The 21,470-nt window shown below is 37.1% G+C and overlaps 1 pseudogene; it reads right to left on the bottom strand.

The window, feature by feature from the left end:
* Positions 1 to 511: 511 nt before the first annotated feature.
* On the bottom strand, positions 512 to 1,117 carry LOC101124233 (large ribosomal subunit protein uL16-like; annotated as a pseudogene).
* Between the last annotated feature and the right edge of the window lie 20,353 nt (positions 1,118 to 21,470).

Below are 21,470 nucleotides of genomic sequence, written 5' to 3'. Positions count from 1 at the left end.
TTACTTGGGCCCAAAATACTTTCTTTGAAAAAGAAACGTGATTGCTTACAGAAATTTAGGAATGGCACCACCCATAAGGTAGGGTGAGAAAATTTCTTGAAGGCAGCTGTCTTTAATCCATCAACTGGCATTGATCTCAAATTAGATATAAACGAGTCCACATCAAAACTACAGAGAAGGAGATCATCTTCAGAAGTAACCAACCTATTGATATTAAAATACAGAAGACCCTTTTCTTTTAAATATGCTGCATTTTAAAGGATGATTCTACTTATTTTCCAAAATGAACCTAAGCAAAATCATTAATAAAATCCTTTAGTGTCAGGCAGAGATACAACATTTTTTTCGGCACTTATGGAAGTTTGGTGGAAAGCTGTAATAGATAAGTACTTATTCTTTTCTTTATTTTTCTTTCTCTCTTTCTTTTTTCTTTTTGGGCCAGTAAACAGAATTTATTAGTAAGCATAAGTCAGATCGGCATGGCCCAAGGAGACAGTGCTGCCAAAAGCCTTCATGAGTACAGAACCTGCCACTTGTCCAAGGGGCTGTGATTGGGAACTTACCTGACCCCACCAACCATCAGGGATGAGGTGCTTCTCAGCCACTTTGTCTTCAAATTTGTTAGCATCAAACTTGGTGAAGCCCCATTTGTTGGAGATATGGATCTTCTGCCATCCAGGGAACTTGAACTTGGCCCTGCGTAAGGCTTCAATCACATGGTCCTTGTTCTGAAGCTTAGTGCGGATAAACATGATGACTTGACCAATGTGGACCCTGGCCACAGTACCCTGGGGTTTTCCAAAGGCCCCTCACATACCCATCTGGAGCCTTTCAGCCCCAGCACAGGGCTACATCTTGTTGATGCAGATGACATGGATGGGATGGAGCTACACTCGGATGTGAAAGCCATCTCTGCCCCAACTTTTCACCATGTACTTATTGGCACAAATACGGACAGCCTCCAGGGCTTCAGAAGACAGCAGCTCATATTCATCAGACACCATGTGGCCACAGAGTGGGAACTCATCCACTTTTGCCTTCTTTCGACCCAAAGATACAGATCTCAGCAGAAACGAGACTTTGGGTATGGCTGTTTTTTACAATACCAATAACAAGGAGCAGGATGGTGGCCCCTGGCGACACAGGAACTTCGCCAGTGCGTGGAAGAGACAGTGCACTCCTATACTTTTCAACTAACGCTAATATCTAAATATTTACAAAGTATTCCTTTGAATAGACTAATGGCTTTCCAAATCTAACCAAAGTAATTAAATGAACTAGTGTTGACTAACAAGCTATCATCTTTTTATTAGACAAATGATGTCTAATAAGCTATCATCTGATTAATTTTTTAGATACTCAAGCTAATATACTGTTGTAACACAGGATACTCCATTAGTTATCTATTGCTGTATAACATATCTCAAAATCTAGCAGCATAGAAATAACAAACATTTATAATTATCTCACAGTTTCTGAGAACCCAGAATCCAGAGTGGCTTAGCTGGATAATTTTGGTTCAGTTTTCTTGGAGGGTTGTGGCTAAACTGTCAGCCAGGGCTGTAGTCATCTCAACACTCAGCTGGAATCAGATCCATTTTAAGGTTCATTAACGTGTTGTTTGCAAGTTTCCATTTCTCTCTGGCTGTTGTTCAGAGACTTCAATTACTCACCATGTAGGATTCTCTATAAGATGGCTTATAGTATGGTAGGTTGCTGGCCTGAGAGTGAGCGATATGAAAGAGAGAGAGTGGACACGCAAGGCAGAAGTCATAGTCTTTTTATAATCTCATTTAAGTGACATACCATCTTTTATTCATTAGAAGTTCACCACTAAGTTCCCACACTCAAAGTGATTGCAAAATAACATAAATATCAGGAGGTGTGGATCATTGACAGTCATCTTAGAAACTGCTTACCACACCAACACTGAAGTCTAAGATATCCTTTCAGTATCTCTTAAAGTAACTAAAGGCTTTCTAAAGCTAACATTGACTACTAAGCTTTCATCTGATTATTAAACAACTAATTTGATATTTTTAAGTATTCAAGGTAATATTGTCATAGCACAAGGGTACTGATTTCACAGAGTCTATAAAAAGAAACAGTGAACAGAACCTTTCATTGTTTCTTTATACTATTCAGGCAGTTTCCCTAACAGAAATAACCCCCTGAATTAGGATATAATAGTTTGATGACATTATTTCCTGAAATCACTGTTCTCCTCACATTGATTGATTCTATATATTACATACAAACAATATAACCTTGACAAAGTGAGGGTCTATTGCAAACCTGTCTAAATATTTGTCTTTTATCTGAATAATATAAAAATTCCTGATGAACCCTCTTAAAATGTGAGTGTTCAACAATTTTATTTCTTAGCGCAAACTAGAATGTGAAGGTAATCTGGCTGTGTTATGTGTTGTCCCATGATTAATTCCACCCATCAGACTAGTTTGCTCCTTGGCTATGCCAAACCTCCTCCAGCTGTCACCTGGATTGAAGGAGATGATATTTCCAGAAAGTGCCAATTAAAACCTTCATATTTTATTATATTAGTCTCTGGTGATTCATGTGAAATAATTTCTCAAGATCTTAATAATCTCTGAGTAAACTCATAAAATTATGACTTTGGCATATAATTGATACACAATAATTCTGTAGAACGACTGAACATGCAAACCTCAAGAGCAGTTTGACCACATGTACCCTTCCCTTCCCTTTCTTTTAAAGATCCGTTAGTGTCCTTTTAAAAGCATCCTCTATGCTTGTTGTTTGTTTGATAGTTACTTTAGTTTTAGAGTCTATCTTACTGGAAGCATTGGGGTTATCCGAACAGCCCTGCAGCACGCAAAGATGGTGGAGTTTTTGTGGCCTCCTGGGAAGGGTATGGGCTGGAAGGGATACAGTTTGACCCTGCTGGATGTCACAGGTATTGCCTCACAGTTTAAAGTATTCTAGAAACTAAACTGGGCAAAAGCGGGGAGAGTCAGCACTGTTCCTCTGCTCCTTGCCGCCGTCGTCTAAGCTAATTACGGCAAATGTGCACCCAAAGTTAGCCAAGTCCAGCCAGGTTCAGACCAGAGCTAGGATGGCAGAATCAGACTAGTGAGGTAAAACGCCAGAGATGAGACAGAATTTGCAGAAGCAGCGGGGGGAGAAAAGAAAATATAAAAGAGGAAAAATGTGAATGGAGCTATGGTAATTATAAAAGAGAAAAAAAATACATTAAGAGGGCGACCATTGCTTTAGGAGGAAGGCAGAATCTTTGTTATGCCTTTTCACAGTCACTTCAAGGTCTGACAGATGTCCGTGTTCCCTCCCTGGCTGTTTTGAAATTGTCTCTCTTTTTAAGAAATAACTAGAGAGATATGGCCATGTTCACTGCAGGAAAAACCCCTGAAAAACAAAATTGTTTTACTTTGACTGGATCCCAGGAGGTAAACTGACAGTATCAGTTTTGCAAAAGAAAAAAAAAAAGGCACAGACAAACCTGATAAAATTATCCTTTGAAATTGAAAAGAAATCACAGTTACCAGTATCACACATATACACACATAATTTATATTCCTTATTAGGCCTTTGCTAACAGTGGGAATATAAACAAGTTATGTAACCAATTTTAAGCTTCATTTTCTTCTATAAAGACGGAACACCTACTTCACAAAGTTAGTCTACATGTTGTATTAAATAATTGTTTTGTGTTTCAGTGGAAAACTAATCATCTTTTACAGGAGACCTACCTGGGATGTTAGATTCTAGCTCTGTTCATTGTCTTTCAGGTATTTTGCAGCTCTTTGTAAGTTAAAGGTAGCTGACAGATAAGTAAATTCTGTGCTCTCTGGTAGTGCTTTAATTGACTTCCTCCCCTCTGTGGAAAACTAGTTTTGTCTCCATTTGCAATTCGTCTCCACGTTCCTTTATTCTATAATAATTTTTGCTATTTTGCTTATTTTTTACTGAACCAGTTATAACATCTACCTGGTAACTTCATATCATATAAGGAAAATAAATTCTTTAGCATGGGTTCATTTTTATATCTATATGAGTCATGATTTTTTATTTTGCAGAAAATTATCTTTTAACAAATGTATGATAATGCTGAGCACAGTGTATAGAATATATTAGAAATTCCAGAAAATAAATTATATTTCTGATTTTAATTTTTTAAACTTTTGTGTGCTATTATTATATTTTCAATTTTTTAAATTATATTTATTCTTCGTAAAAATAATTTATGGACATATTATAAAGATAGTGCCAAGACTTACAATGTACATCAATAGTTCACTACAGTATTCTCTATCTTGTAGGCCCCGACCCCACAAATTATGAACTGTGAAATTTATAGCTTTGTATTTATAAATAATATGCTTACACAGCTATTTTATAAGTTACCAATTTTAGATATTTCCTATTGATTTCACATCATGGCAAATTAGAATTTAGCTCTTCCATACCATAAATGTCTATTTCTCCTGCCCCAGTAATTAACATAGATATACTGTAAATTTTATTTTATTTTATATTTTATTTTATTTTGTTTTATTTGACAGAGACTCGCTCGCCCAGGCTGGAGTGCAGTGGCTCGATCTCGTCTCACTGCAACCTCCACCTCCTGGGATCAAGTGGTTTTCCTGCCTCAGCCTCCTGAGTAGCTGGGATTACAGATGCGCACCACCACGCCCGGCTAATTTTTTTTTTTTTTCTTTGAGACGGAGTCTTGCTCTGTCCCCCAGGCTGGAGTTCAGTGGCATGATCTAGGCTCACTGCAAGCTCTGCCTCCCGGGTTCACGCCGTTCTCCTGCCTCAGCCTCCCGAGTAGCTGGGACTACAGGTGCCCGCCAACACGCCCGGCTAATTTTTTGTATTTTTAGTAGAGACGGGGTTTCACCATGTTGGCCAGGCTGGTCTCGAACTCCCGACCTCAAGTGATCTGCCCGCCTTGGCCTCCCAAAGTGCTGAGATTACAGGTGTGAGCCACTGTACCCAGCCCATAAATTTTAGTTAAACCAAGTGTTAGTGCTTTCTTACATTATATGTTGTGTAAATGGTGCCCCAGATGCTCTGCAAAGTAGGAATAAAGATTAAATATGTTCACACAAATAATCTTCCTTTCCTCCAAAGTGCTACACTTTGATTATTCTTTCTTTCTAATGCTGCTGTATTCATTGTCTATTGCTGCTGAACGAATGACTCCAAAGCTTCGTTACTTAGAACAACAATGAATTCTGTGGGTCAAGAATTCAGAGGCAGCTTAGTTTGGTGGTTCTTGCTTGGAATCTCTCATGAGGTGCCAGTCAAGATGTTGGCTAAGGTTGCAAGTTATCTGAAGTCTTGACAGAGGCTAGAAGATATTTTCCCAAGATGTCTCACTCATTTGGGGCAGGTTGTTGGCGGGAGGCCTCAGTTCCTTCCCACAGGAGCCTCTCCATGGGCTGCTTAAGCATGTTCATAATATGGTGCCTGGCTTCCCTCAAAGGGAGCATTCCAAGAAATAGCAAGGCAGAAGCATGATATGTTCCATGATCTAGGCTCAGAATTCATATACCATCATTAAAAAAAAAAACAGACTTTAAAAAATATAATTCACATGCCATATAACTTATCCATTTTAAATGTACACTTCAATGGTGTTTAGTATATTCACATATATGCACAACCATCACCACAGTCAATTTTAGAGCATTTTCATCACCTCAAAAAGAAACCCCATATTCTTTAGCTATCACCACTATAAACCCCTATCATCTAGCACCCAACCGTAAGTGAGCACTATACTATTTTCTGTCTCCATAGCTTTTCCTATTTTGGACTTTCATATGAATAGAATATGTTTTTATGTGGACTTTTGGACTGGCTTCTTTCACTTAGCACAATGTTTTCAAGGTTAATCCAAGTTGTAGCATATGTCATACTTCATTTATTTTTATAGCCAAATGATATTTCATTGTATAAGCATACCACATTCTATGTATCCTTTCATCCACTGACACATTTTGGCTACTGTGAATAATGCTGCTATAAACATTCATGTACGAAGGTGGGCATGGTGGCTTACACCTGAAACCCCAGCACTTTGGGAGGCTGAGGCAAGAAGGTCGCTTGAGCCCAGGAGACTTAGACCAGCCTGGACAACATATTAAAAACATGACTCTACAAAAAATAAAAAGAAATTAGTGGGGTGCGGTGGTGTGCACCTGTAGTTGCAGCTACTCTAGAAGCTAAGGTGGGAAGACTGCTTGAGTCCACCTTTTTGAGACAGGAACTCACTCTGTCACCCAGGCTGCAGTGAACCAAAATCGTACCGCTGCACTCCAGCCTGAGTGACAGAGTGAGCCCCTGTCTCAAACAAACAAATAAAAATTTATGTATAACTTTTTATGTGGACATGTTTTCATTTCTCTTGCATATATACCTAGAAATGGAATTACTGGTAATTCTGTTTAATTATTAGAGGAAATGCCAGACAGTTTTCTAATGTGACTGGACAATTTTGCATGCCTATCAGTAATTTATGAGAGTTCCAATTTCTCTACATTCTCACCAACACTTGTTATTATCTGACTTTTTAAACGTAGTCATCCTAGTTTGGTGTGAAGTGGCATCTTCCTGTTGTTTTGATTTGCATTTTTCTGATAACTAATGAGGTTGAGCATCTTTTCATTTGATTTTTGGCTGTTTGTATGTCTTCCTTGGAGAAATGTGTATTCAGGTACTTTAGCCATTTCTTAGTTGGTTTATTTGTCTTTTATTATTAAGTTGCAAGAGTGCTTTAAATATTCCAGATAAAAGTCCCTTATCATGTATATAATTTGCATATATTTTCTCCTATTCTGTGGTGTGTTTCTTTAAATTCTTGATAGTGTTCTTTGAAGCATAAAGCTTATTGAAGTCCAGTTTGCAATTTTTTTCTTTTGTTGCTCATACTTTTGGTGTCATATTGAAAAATCCAAGGTCATGAGACTTACTGTTTTGTTTTCTTCTAAGAGTTTAAACTTTTACATTTAAGTCTTTGATATATAATATCTTGAATTTATTTTTGCATATGGTATGAAGTGAATGTCCAACTTCATTCTTTTGCCTATGACCATCTGGTTGTCCCAGCACCATTTGTTGAAAAGAATATTTTTCCCCATTGAATGGTCTTGGCACTCTTGTCAAAACTTATTGACCATGGATATATAGATTTATTTCTGGTCTCTCAATTATATTCCATTAGTCTATATGTCTATTCTTGTGCCAGCACACTGTTTAATTACCATTGCTTTGCAGCGAGTTTTGAAATTGGAAAATGTGAATCTGCTTACTTTGCTCTTCATTTTTTAAAATTATTTTGGCTATTCTGGGTTTCTTGCAATTTCATATGAAATTTAGAATCAGCTTGTCAATTTCTGCAAAAAGTTTGTTGTTATTCTGTTAAGAATTGCATTGATTCTGTAGATAAGTTTGGGAAGTACTGCTATCTTAACAATACTGCTATCTTAATAAATAATTGCTATCTTAACAATAAATAATAATGAATAACAAACATTCATTGTCATCTTTATTATATATCCAAATAATACATAATCCAATAATCCAAACAATAAGTAAACCTTGCAACCCATAAGTTTAGGTTTTATAAAATTTCTTTCAACTCTATTTCATAGTTTTCAAAATATACATTTAGCACTTCTATTATTTATTTCTAAGAATTTTATTTTTTTGATACTAGAGTAAGTGGAATTATTTTCTCAATTTCATTTGCAGGTGGTTAATTTCTAGTATATAGAAATAAAATAGATCTTTTTATATTAATCTTGTATACTACAACCTTGTTTATTATTTGCTCTTGTAAACATGTAATAGTTTTTAGTGGTCTTTTTAGTATTTACTATATATATACAACATCATGTCATCTGCAAAGAGAACTAGTTTTACTTCTTCTTTTCCAGTGTGGATGCTTTTCTTTTTCTTGCCTACTTGCCATGACTTGACTCTCTAGTGCAATACTGCCTAAAAGTGGTGAGAGCAGACATCCTTTCTTGTTATTTTGCATGGTGTTGACTATGAGATTTTTGTAGATGCCCTTTATCAGGTTTAGGAAATTGTCTCTATCAAGAATACTTGACTGGAGCTCTCCATTCTTCTAATCCACTGTGGACAGGTTGCTCTCTAGGAAAGCCACACAGCAATTGTCCTGGAATTTCCCTTTATTGTCATCCTTAAAATTTTACTGACATTTTTCTAGAATTGATCATTTTTGCTGAATACTACCTCTGTCTTTCTTAATTTACTTCCTTATTTGTTCAAGTATATCCTCCAATAGCTTCCCATGAATTAGTAACTGACATATATTTCTGCATTTCTAAAAATGACTTTAATTTATTCTCATCATTGATTGATAATTTGGCTATCAAATTATTCATCAAATATCATTTTCATCAATAATTTTGAAGATATTGCTCCAAGGTCTTCTATCATTCATTATAGCTTTTGAGAAGGCTAATGCAATTCGGATTTCCTGTCTCTTGTAGGTGACCTTTGTTATTTTCTCTAGAAGCTTTTTCTTCCTGATGCTCGTTATTTTGAAATGTCACATTTTATGGGATTTGTGAGGTCTGCCTTTATTTTTTTATGGGCCACTTGTGCTGGACACCTACAATTTGGAGATTCATGTCTTTCTAAAAATTGTTTTTTATAGTTCTTGATAGTTAATCTATTTTGTTTTTTCTTTTCTCTATATATTTTGTATAAAATAGTCGCTGAAACTCACAAATTTTTCCTTTCTTTTCTATGTTTACTATTTTCACATTTTGTGTGTGTCTGCGTGTGTGTGTGTGTGTGTGTGTGTGTTAAGTTTTGGTCCTTGGCTTTATCTTTCAGTCCTTTTATAATGTTATTTATTTCTATCATAGTTTTATTCTCTTTCCTTTCCATAGCATCCTACTCTTGTAATATCTCATTGAGAATATTAGATTATTTTCAAATTTTAAAAACTATTTCCTGTATTGTCAGTTTCCAATGGGTATCTTTGTTTTTGTATTTGTTATGGTAGCTCTTTTTTATTACTTGATTGTTTTAATATTGTTTTAGTGAGGTTTGCAGAGGCAGAAAAACAATGTGTGATCAGTCATTTTTTTTTAAAAAAATGTACTGGGTTAAATAGTATCCCCATATAATACATGTCTCCTGAGAACCCATGAATGTGGCCTTATTTGGAAATTGCAGAGGTAATCAACTTAAAATGAGGTCATACTGGAGTAGAGTGAGCTCTGAATCTAATATGACTGGTGCCATTATAAAAAGAAGGTAGGCCAGGCACAGTGGCTCATGCCTGTAATCCCTTTGGGAGGCCAAGGCAGGTAGACCACTTGAGCCCAGGAGTTTGAGACTAGCCTGAGCAACATAGGGAGACCTTGTCTCTACTACAAAAAAAAAAAAAAAAAAAAAATCAGCCAGGCCTGGGCATGGTGGCATGCATCTGTAGTCTCAGCTACTCAGGAGGCTGAGACAGGAGGACTGCTTCAGCCCAGGAGGTTGAGGCTACGGTAAGCTGTATCATGCCACTGCACTCCAGAGCCTATGTGGCAGAGCAAGACAAAGACAACGAAGAAGAAGAGGAGGAAGAGGAAGAGGAAGGCGGCAAAGAGGAGAGATATTGGAACACAGAGATAGATACACACACAGGAGAAATGGAAGGAATGTGAAGACAGAGGCAGAGGTTGGAGTGATACGTCTACAAGCCTAGGAACACCGAAGATTGACGGCAATCACCAGAAGCTAGAAGAGATAAGGAAGGATCCTGCCCTAGAGCCTCAGAGGAAACATGGCCCTGCTGTCATCTTGATTTCAGGCTCCTGTCCCCAAGAACTGTGAGAAAATAACTTCCTGTCATTATAAGTTACCTGGTTTTTGTACTTTGTTAAGGCAATCTTAGGAAACAAATATCCTCTTCCTCATTAAAGTTGGATGTAGAATTTAGCAGGAACAGAAATATTAACTTGCTTTTTTAAAAAATGTCTCAGATTAGTTCCGTTTAAACCTTCCTTTTTTGAGAAAGAGAAAACTGACACAATCCAGTGTCTAGCACCTCTTCCCTATAATCATTATCAATGTTGTAAAAGTTTGGCTGCCTCTCCCTGTTCAGTGGTTTCTCCTGGCCTGTTCAGTTCAAGCAACACTAGCAATATTTTCCACCCAATGACATGTGAGTAGAATAAAACAGTTCTTCCTATGGTGATAATTGAAAATAAAATTATAGTTTTATATATTTAACTAATTAGAAGTTTAGCTAATGACTGCTTTTCATATATAATTTTAGGGTCTGGGCAGTTTGACGGCTTTTTTTTCTAAATCAGATTGGCATTCATTTTTCTTTTATGTCTAAGAATTTGTTCAGCTCTGCTACTAATTTTACTTAAATATTTTTGTTTCAAGACTAGTGAGAGATAGAAGGAAATGTAGGAAACGAAAAAAGAAAGCCAAAAAAAGAAAGTTTAAGAAGGAAATACTCAACTGTCTAGCAAATGCCACATAATCCAAGTTAAATATTACCTAGAAACTGTTTTATGTGGAGGGAGTTAATGTCATCTTTGGTGTCTTAAATACTGTCAGAGGCCAAATTGCAGCAGGCTCATGATTGCATTGGAAGTGAAGAAATGGATATGTTTAGAGTGCTCTACTCTTTCAAGAAGTTTTGTTTCAAAAGGAAGGAAACAGGGGCAGTTATAATACTTTCAGAACAGAAGTGACTAAGAGTGCTTACACTCAGAAAAGAAAGGGTCTGAAAGAGCCAGTGGAGCTGAGGAAGTTGAAAATATAGGACAAAAGGAAAGATAGAGATGAGATAAAGAGATGGAGTGATAGCAATAAAGAGTTAGAGAGCTGATAGAGAGAAAGGGAGAGGGGAGAGAGAAAATTGGTAGAGAGATTATCTTGAGCAGGAGGGTGTACAAATATCCAGAGAACAACATCAATTAGCATCAGTTTTGGACATAAGCACAGCCCCTGAGACTAGAAAGAGAAATAACTGATGTGGACGCAGCTTTGTTTTCATGGAGTTAAGTGAGGAGGGACAGGAAATTGAGAACTCTTGACTTTCTGTGGAATTAGAAGGCAAAATCATGTGCTGAGTGCATTTATAGAAAGAAACTAAATAAGCTAAAATCATTATTTTACCTTGAAGTCAAGGTAGCAATAAAATGACAAAATAAGCAAGTGCTGTAAGAGCTCTCTTTAAAACAACATGGAAAGAGAATCATTGAGTAACTTCGAGTGTCCTAAACACATGGCTTCTTAGTAGGCCATTAACAGAATTTATGGATTTCACACAGCCCATCCATCTTCTATTTTTAGTTCATTTACAAAACAATAAATGACAGGTACAGACTGTGGTTTCAGATGCTAAGAGACTGGTAAGTTCTGCTATTTTATCTCTGAAGGCTGTAAGTATCCTGTTTTGGTTGGAAAAAAAAAAATAGTGCTTCCTCTAAAAGACATCCATTGAGGATGTGGCTTTTTGAGGTACAGTTTTGCTTTTATTTGCCTAAGTGCTTGCTCTTCAGAGTGCAAGAAAAAGCTGCATGGAAATTATATTTGACTTCCTCTGGTCACACTGTCTTATTCCAGAAAAAAAATAGTACAAGAAGTATGTAGCTCCTGTAGATAAAAGTTCCTGATATAAATTTCTAAATTCAGTAAAATACAGATAAGTTACTTACTGAAGTATTTTATATCAAACTGCTTATTTAGAAAAGAAAGTGCTTTCATCACCTAAGCATATAATTTATTCAATCATCTCAATTAAAGGAATGCATTCATAATTGAACATGGCACAAATGTTTGCTAGAATACTAAGAGACACACAGAATAAGACTCTTGTTTACAAAAAATAAAATGTATAGAGACATTTGTAAAACACAAACATTCCAGGAAGAATTGAAAAAGTATTTTTATAAGCATTGCTGTTTCTATTTATCCTTGCTTTTGCTATGTATATAAGTGTATTCTAGACAAAAAGGGAGAGTAATGGCACAGGTACAATTTTTGTATTCAGCTTAGGCACATAGCTACTTGTAGCTGGCTCCATTTCCAAGTGAAATCATACAGTAATTGGTATGAGCCAATCCAAACTTGGATAAAAACTCTGTCTATTTCTAGCAAGTTAATCAATCCTACCATTATGCTGAACCACTTTGTGATGCTTTTCTTCCTGTCCATTGGGTTACTGTGAAAAAGCAAAGTTGCATTAAATGTGGTATCTGTCTTCTTGGCTTTTACTTTTTCTGCCAATGATTATTTCTGAATGGATTTTAGTTTTGCAAATTATAGCACAATGTCAGGGTCAAGAATGATGAGAAAAGATGAAAAATATAGAATTATGGAAATGATCCTAGCAACACTTAAAAACTTTTATTGTACGTATGCAAATGAGACTGCTTTAACTTAAAAATCAAATAGAAATTGAGCATTCTGATTACCATAGAAATAGAAGAACTGAGTTATTTAAGTGCCCATTTTCTTAAAATAGCAGGGTAATATCAAGGCATTTTGATGTTTGTTGGGAGCTGGAAGAAGCAGTATGTGGGCTGAAAACTTATATACTTCATTCAACATATTAATTGATAATAAAACATTACTTTCATGATATTTTATAATTTTCATTTTATACTAGATTGTTTTTCTTTAAAAATAGAAAATACAGCAAGTTATTTTTAAACTGTTACATAATAGAAAATTTCTTTTAAGTATCCAATAATTAAACCAAGTGGAAAGTAACAAATATTTATAGTAATAAATCGTTTGTAACCATACAAGAGTACATACACATTGGACATCAATGTTATTGTTCTTGAATTCTTGACTACTTTCCGTGTTTAAAAATATTTTCACAAACGTGGTATGCAAACTGAGTTTAGCGTTCACAGCCAAGAAAACTAGATAAGCCATAAATGTATCACTTATGTTAACACAGTTGTACATACCTAAATGCCTGATAATAACGCACATCAAATGATTAACTTACTGGTTTGTAATAATTTGGGTATACTCTGTTTTTAAAACAGAAAGCTCATTTTGATGGTCCTACATTCCTAGGCAATGCTGGGCCCACAGATTACCCGTAAGAGCACATCAATATATATTTCCAAGGATACTTATCAAAATTTGTATGTTTTTGATCCATTCATAAAACATTCCAAATTATTAGCATTTTGGTTTGTCTTCTAGATCCTTCTTATTCAAATGCATCCCTGAATTAGCAGTATCCACAACTCCTGGGAGCTTGTCAGAAATACAGACTCTCAGGCCCCACCTCAGCCTTGCTGAATTGTGATTTACATTTTAACGAGATCCCCAGCCCAGGTGATTTGTGTGCACATTAAGAGTTTGAGCAGAGATGCTCAAGGAATTAAAAACCTAGTATAGTGGAAGATTTAAAGGTTTTCAGGTGGTGTAGAAAATAAATAAATTCCAAAGAAAGGCAGCCCAAATCATATTCAACTTTACTTTTTCACATCTTAAATTCTCTTTAGAATCTATATGTTGCACTTTGGCCATTGAGTGAGTCAGTTAAACAAACAGGCACAGTTCAGGATTTTGTAGAAATAAGAGACTTTATTATAAAGTACTGTAGTTTGGAAAATTGTTTTGAAAACAGAAAAAGATATGAAAGGATGATTAGCAATATGTTTTCTGGTTAATTTCTTCAGCATTTTAAATCACAGTTTCAATAATATTCAATCTGTCACTGAATCAAAGGCAAAAATCCCTAAATAATGAAGTGATTAAGCACTTCATTCACTTTCATTGCATTAATTGAAAATATTTCCAAAGCTAAAGAAGTTGTAATGCAATGGAAAGTACACAGGACTTGGTCCTATTTCAAAAATTGTCTAAATGTATGTTCTGGAAGTTTTCCTACCATCAGGTATTGAGTTCTGTATAAACATTTTTTGAATAAATGAATTAGTGAGAAATCAGAGGAGCCACAAAGGCTATTCTTTCTAGAATGTACTGTAACAGGAAAAGATAGAAGGCAATATTTTTGACTGTTTATTAATCCAGAGAGCCAATTTGTTATTTTAAAATAAGAATTGCATTATCGGCCAGGCACGGTGGCTCATGTCTGTAACCCCAGTACTTTGGGAGGCCGAGGTGGGTGGATCACCTGAGGTCAGGAGTTTGAGACCAGCCTGGCCAACATGGTGAAACCCTGTCTCTACTAAAAATACAAAAATTTGCCGGGCATGGTGACAGGCGCCTGTAATCCCAGCTACTTGGGAGGCTGAGGCAGGAGAATCGCTTGAACCTGGAAGGTGGGGGTTTCAGTGAGCCGAGATCGTGCCATTGCACTCCAGCCTGGGGAACAAGAGCGAGACTTTGTCTCGAAAAAAAAAAAAAGAATTGCGTTATCAAGAAGAAAGGATACTCATGTTTGCTAATCAGCACATTCTCTTCCTGGGGAAAATATGTGTCAGAAGCAATGTTATAATCAGAAAGTTACTGTGAACCCAAAACATTAGATGGATGATTATAATGGCTACTGCCATCATGCCTGAAAAACTGATAAATAGCTTTTTGCCTTAAGATTACACTAAACCCACAGAATAGATGCTTGTCTTTGTGAGTTCAAGGCACCTCTTCATGTGGTCAGTTATAGAGGTATTTTGTTACTATTTTCCCTTCTGATTCTCTTTTCTTTCTTTTGGAAAAAACTGCTTGGAATGAAAGCAAGAACGGATTAAAGGAGGCCAGTTAGGAGGCAATTGCGTGTGTGTCTCTGTGTGTGTGTGTGTGTGTGTGTGTTTGTGTGTGCATACAAGTGACCTCAAGTAAAATTTGGCTTGGACAATCTTCATTCACTCCTGTTTAGCATTTGTCCAGGATTTTTTATTTTTATCAAAGTATTTGTATCAATATTTGCATTAAAATAATCAGAGATGAGTTAGATCTACTGTTTGTATTCCCAACTTCTGTCAGTTGGTCAGGCGCATGGTTATATATTTAAAACAATGCACAATAGCTACCTTTTCTAGAGCCTTTCCATATTTAGTAAAACTAACATCTCCCTTTCAAATAGCGTATAGTATACTCACTGAGAAAACCAAGTACATTTGGAAGTGAGTGGCTAAGACAGTCAACTCTTTGCAGTTTCAGGTGGTGATGGGAGAAGTTTTGAAGCCGCAGCCTCTGCCAGACACTTGGTAAACTAGCCAGCTCTGTCATGGCAAATACCACAGACTGGACAATGCACGAAATTACCAGTCAACAGTCAGCAGGGTCAACAGGAAATATGGCAAATGAAAGGTTAGCTATATATGATATTTCTACTGTATAATGTAGAGAATATAATCTCTTGGTACAGTAGTTTGGTCATTTATTGTAAGTCTATAAATATTTATTTTATCGTTTGGTAAAGCTTTTTTAGTTTGCAATAGATTTTGGAAGCAATGAACTGAAAACATGAAAAGCAAGTGCTATAGTTTGGATATTTGACTCTCCAAACCTCATATGGAAATTTGATCCACAGTAATGGAAGTGAGGCCTAGTGAAAGATGTTTGGGTCTTGAGGGCAGATCCCTTATGAATGGCTTGGTGCACTCGTCATAGTAGTAAATGAGTTCTCACTCTATTTGTTCCCAGGAAAGCTGGTTGTTAAAATAAGCCTGGCACCTCCCTGCCCCTGCTTCCTCTCTTGCCATGGGATCGCTACACAGCAGCACCGCTCTGCCTTCCACTGAGTGTAAGCCATCTGAGGCTCTCACCAGAAGCAGATGCTGGCACCAGGCTTCTTGTACAGCCTGCAGAAGTAGGAGCCAAATAAACCTCTTTTCTTTATAAATTACACAGTCTTGAGTATTCCTTTATAGCAACACAAATGGTATAAGACAACATGTATAATAAAAAATTTAGTACTGGTTGCCTGTAGTTCCAGCTACTCAGGAGGCTGAGGCAGGAGGATCACTTGAACTCCCAGGAGTTCAAGGCTGCTGTGAGCTACGCTTAAGCCATTTCACACCAGCCTGGGCAACAGAGCAAAAAAAAAAAAAAAAAAAAAAAAAAAAAAAAAAAAACGTACTGAATATCCATTTCCATTTTTAAAACAAGTGAATAATATAAATTTGCACAAAAAAAGTTTATCCATGATTACTGTTCACCATAAGGACCACAGTAAAGTCAGTAGTCACTAGAAAACCAGAAAACACAAATCTCTGAGAAACCATCAGTATCTATTCAAAAGCCAATCACTGGCTGGGTGCGGTGGCTCACGCCTGTAATCCCAGCACTTTGGGAGGCTGAAGCGGGCGGATCACGAGGTCAGGAGATCGAGATCATCCTGGCTCACATGGTGAAACCCTGTCTCTACTAAAAATACAAGATAATTAGCCGAGCCTGGTGGAGGGCGCCTGTAGTCCCAGCTACTCGGGAGGCTGAGGCAGGAGAATGGCGTGAACCCTGGAGGCAGAGCTTGCAGTGAGCCGAGATTGTGCCACTGCACTCCAGCCTGGGCAACAGAGCGAGACTCGGTCCCCAAAAAAAAAAAAAAGTCAATCATTATTTTAAGAAGAATGTTTCCAAAGACAACAATTTAATACCTGCAGCTGCTACATTCCATTTTGAAAAGCATGAGTTTTCATTTAAAACAAATGAGTGTTCTTCTAAATAATTTATTTTCAATCCCAATTTTTATGCACGTATGAAAAGTGAAGAAAATAGCTCCGATGCCAGTTTTATATAAGTGTAATTATATGCTTCAAATAAGAAATTTTGTTAGTTGAATCTAATAATGCTTCAGAATATTTTTCCACCCAATTCATGGAATCAAAATCAAATCAATAAAAAATTTTAGAGAAGGTGAGCATCTGTCATTTACAACATTACATCAGTGTAAAGTCAGTTTAAAAGTTCAACATTTAAGGTACATTTAGATACATTAAGACACAGTTTTTAAAGGTTCATTTTTACAGTGAAATTATGAATACAAATTTTGGTGGAGTCAGGATTATGGTAAACACAACGTTGCAACTAAGAAACCTATTGTATGAATTGGCCATGCCACATTCACAATAATGCTCCCTAATAAATCACCCCCAAATTCAACAGTTTAAAACATTTATCTTCATGGCTACGTGATGGCCAGCTAATATCTGAATCAATAATCAAGAGTGAGATAATGGTAGCTCGTAGGAGGGCAGGAGTGAGGCCTTGGGTGGTAATGAGAAGTAACTGAATTTAAATATATGACAGTGAGAGGTGAAGCCAGCTGAGCTTCTGGGTCGTGGGGACTTTGAGAACTTTTGTGCCTAGCTAAAGGATTGTAAATGCATCAATCAGCGCTGTGTGTCTAGCTAAAGGATTGTAAACGCACCAATCAGCACTCTGTTAAATGGATCAATCAGCGCTCCGTAAAATGGAACCATCAGCAGGATGTGGGCAAGGCCAAATAAGGGAATAAAAGCTGGCCACCCGAGCCAGCAGTGGCAACCTGCTTGGGTCCCCTTCCACACAGTGGAGGCTTTGTTCTTTCGCTCTTCACAATAAATCTTGCTGCTGCTCACTCTCTGGGTCCGCACTACTTTATGAGCTGTAACACTCACTGCGAGGGTCTGCGGCTTCATTCCTGAAGTCAGCGAGGCCACGAACACACCGGGAGGAACAAACAACTCCGGATGAGCCACCTTTAAGAGTTGTAACACTCACTGCTAAGGTCTGCGGCTTCACTCCTGAACCCACCGGAAGGAATAAACTCTGGACACATCGGAACATCTGAAGGAACAAACTCCAGACTCACCATCTTTAAGAGCTGTAAAACTCACCATGAGAGTCTGCGGCTTCATTCTTGGAGACCAAGAACCCACCGGAAGGAATAAATTCTGGACACAATAGGCTTTGCATCAGACTGTAGCAGCTGAATCCATTGATCTGAGCTCCATTCAGCTGACATAATAGTTCATGTGTTTCTCATTCTTCTCCTGGTACCAGTGGGCTAGATCAGGACATATTCTTCTCATGGTGATAGCAAAAGCTTAAGAGGGCAAGCACAATTACTGAAGATCTCTTCAAGCCTGGGCTCAGAAATATTAATAGCACACTATCAAATCTGTCTATATGCCACTGGCCAAAATAAATCAAAGGATGGGAAAGTACAATCTGCTTAGGATGCCAAGGGTGTGGATACAAAGAAGGATGCAAAGACTTGGGCTAATGTAGTTTGATCTAGAAACCCTTCTGGCAACAATGAGCTCAAAAACAGACATATGCTGTATTTGGAAGTGGTTGTGGTAGACACATAATTAATTGCAAACTGAAAAAGTACAATATTCTATAATCAACATAGAGAATGAAGGTGTCAAAATTTACACATTTTTATATGTGTACAGAGTAGGTAAGCTACAAAATTTTTGTGATAAAGTTGATCTTAAATAAGTTATAACACACTTCAGCATAGCAATACATGCTTTTTTTTCTCTTTGCTGCTCATCATCAATAGGATTTTAAGAAATGTTTGCAACTTGGAAAAATCAGTTTGCAAAACAACCTAAAAGGCTTACAGTGAACTGAACTTCTTTAAAAAAACACAAAGCCTCTAAGTTTTGGTTCATTTTGTTCAAAATTAAGTTTGGAAATCTTTAATCAAAATGTTCTGCAAATAGAGCAATAAAAAAAACTGCAGCTTTTCAGGCTTATAGAAAAGTAAAATGGAAAACAATGCTTAACACAGAAAGGCATTAAAATATATCTACATAACCAAGGTAATGACTGAATAAATTAAGAAATGAGAGCTCAAATGATGTACATAATTTTGGAATACTATAATTTTACTTTGAAATACTTAAATTTGTGGGATGAACTTTTTGGCATAGGTCTTTTAACAAATTAATTTATAATTTCTACTAAAATTGAATAAAACACCTATAGATTTAAACTTGGTGAAATATACAAAAGAATAAAAAAGAGACACTTATTTGACAAGTTATTTTCTTTTGTTTTATTTTTTCTTTTATTTGGAACGGAGTCTCTCTCTGTCACCCAGCCTGGAGTGCTGTGGCACAATCTCGGCTCACTGCAACCTCCACCTCCCTGGTTCATGCCATTCTCCTGCCTCAGCCTCCTGAGTAGCTGGGAGTACAGGCGCCTGCCACCACGCCTGGCTAATTTTTTGAATTTTTAGTAGAAACTGGGTTTCACCGTGTTAGCCAGGATGGTCTCAATCTCCTGATCTCGTGATCCGCCCGCCTCAGCCTCCCAAAGTGCTGGGATTACAGGCATGAGCCACCGTGCCTGGCCATTTTAACAAGTTATTTTCTTATGAAATACATATGAAAGAAAGGTTTTTAAAATGCAGACAATAAGATAAAGCCTGTTAAAAATATCTAGGTTGAAATATTTGTACATTTGAACACCAAAAAATAAAATAAAATAAACAATAACCTCCGTTTAGCAAAATTTGCTCAGGTCTTACTGGGCATCTTACATCTGTAAAGACAATATTTGTTGTTTTTTGTTTGTTTGTTTGCTTGGTTTTTGTTTTTGAGATAGAGTCACGTTCTGTCACCCAAACTGGAATGCAGTGGCGAGATCTCCACTCACTGCAACCTCCGCCTTCCAAGTTCAAGACATTCTCCTGCTTCAGCCTCCCAAGTAGCTTGGATTACAGGCCCCCGTCACCACGCCTAGCTAATGTTTTGTATTTTTAGTAGAAACGGGGTTTCCCCATGTTGGCCAGGGTGGTCTCAAACTCCTGACCTCAGGATATCTGCCCACCTCAGCCTCCCAAAGTGCTGGGATTACAGGCATGAGCCACCATGCCTGACCAAGAGAATATTTGTTTAACTCAAAATATAATGGTCCACATAGAAAATCAACCTAAATTTTCAAAAATTCCAAATTTATTAGCCATAAGATACAACTTTGAAGAAGATTGTACGTAATTTTATGAAAACTGAAAATAATTAAACAGTATTAAAAAATAAATTATTAAGAAAAATTTCAGTGGCATTATATATAGACATGGATAACGAACTGCTTAAAGAATATGAATAGTGGGCCAGGCATGGTGGCTCATGCCTGTAATCCTAGCACTTTGGGAGGCTGAGGCTGGTGGATCACTTGAGGTCAGGAATTCGAGAATAGCCTGGCCAACATGGTGAAAACACATCTCTACTAAAAATACAAAAATTAGCTGGGTATGGTGGCGAGCACCTGTAATCCCAGATACTCGAGAGGCTGAGGCAGGAAAATCACTTGAACCTGGGAGGTGGAGGTTGCAGTGAGCCAAGATCACGCCATTGCACTCCAGCCTGGGCGACAAGAACAAAACTCTGTCTCAAAAAAAAAAAAAAAAAAGAATAAATAATATGAACAGTTTTCAAGAATAATTATTCTGCTTATATTTTTAACATTAATATAATCTATAAAATCGATATTAAAATTTTTGCTTTATGAACATGGACACATGCCACTTTTTATTTTTAGAAATTATTTTACAGTTTCAGCATAAAAATAATTGTTCGTAAAGAGATAAATATTTAAAAATATGTAATTTTGGAGGGGGTCTCTTTCATTCTCATAAATTTCCTAGATTGAGATTTAAATAAATGGTCAAACCTATATTTCAGCAGTCTAGGCATAACATAATATAGCAAAAACTACACAGATGATAGTTGTCAGAAATGTGGATAGAGTTTAATTATTTTTAAGTAAATAGGATATGAAGTAGACAATGCTAGGTTTTATAAGTTGATGTGTGGAACTAGTTGTTTAGTAGAAGGTGTTGACCCTCATGGGATGAAAATTTAAAAGGAGGCAAAAAGAGGTACAGTTTGGCCAGAAACCAGTTTTCCAGTGGAGAGATTCAAGAGACATTGATACATAGGTCTGAAGCCTACAGAAGTCTTGGCTATTGATATAAATTGAAGGTACAGCTTCTTCTAAATAATGTGAGGGTTAATATTGAGTGTCAACTTAATTGGATTAAAGGATGGAAAGTATTGTTCCTGGGTGTGTCTGTGAGGGTGTTGCCAAAGGAGATTAACATTTGACTCAGTGGACTGGGACAGGCAGACCTACCCTCATTTTGGGTGGGCACCATTTAATCAGCTGCCAGCATAAAAGCAGGCATGAAAGGAGCAGACTTGCTGAGTCTTCTGGCCTCTGTTTTTCTCCTGTGCTGGATGCTTCTTGCCCTCAAACATCAGACTCCAAGTTCTTCAGCTTTTGAACTCGTGGACTTACAGCAATGACTTACCAGGGGCTCTTGGGCCTTCGGTCACAGACTGAAGGCTGCACTGTCAGCTTCCCTACTTTTGAGGTTTTGGGACTCAGACTGGCTCCTGGCTCCTCAGCTTGCAGACAGCCTATTGTGGGACGTCACCTTGTGATGCTGTGGGTCAATTCTCCTAATAAACTCCCCTTCATATATTCATCTATCCTATTACTTCTGTCCCTTGAGAGAACCCTGACTAATACACCATGTTAAAGGC

Source organism: Gorilla gorilla, chromosome 6 (assembly GCF_029281585.2).
Source record: "Gorilla gorilla gorilla isolate KB3781 chromosome 6, NHGRI_mGorGor1-v2.1_pri, whole genome shotgun sequence".
NCBI lineage: Eukaryota > Metazoa > Chordata > Mammalia > Primates > Hominidae > Gorilla > Gorilla gorilla.
The sequence above is the reverse complement of the archived record's forward strand: the minus strand, read 5'-3'. Positions and strand labels throughout refer to the sequence as shown.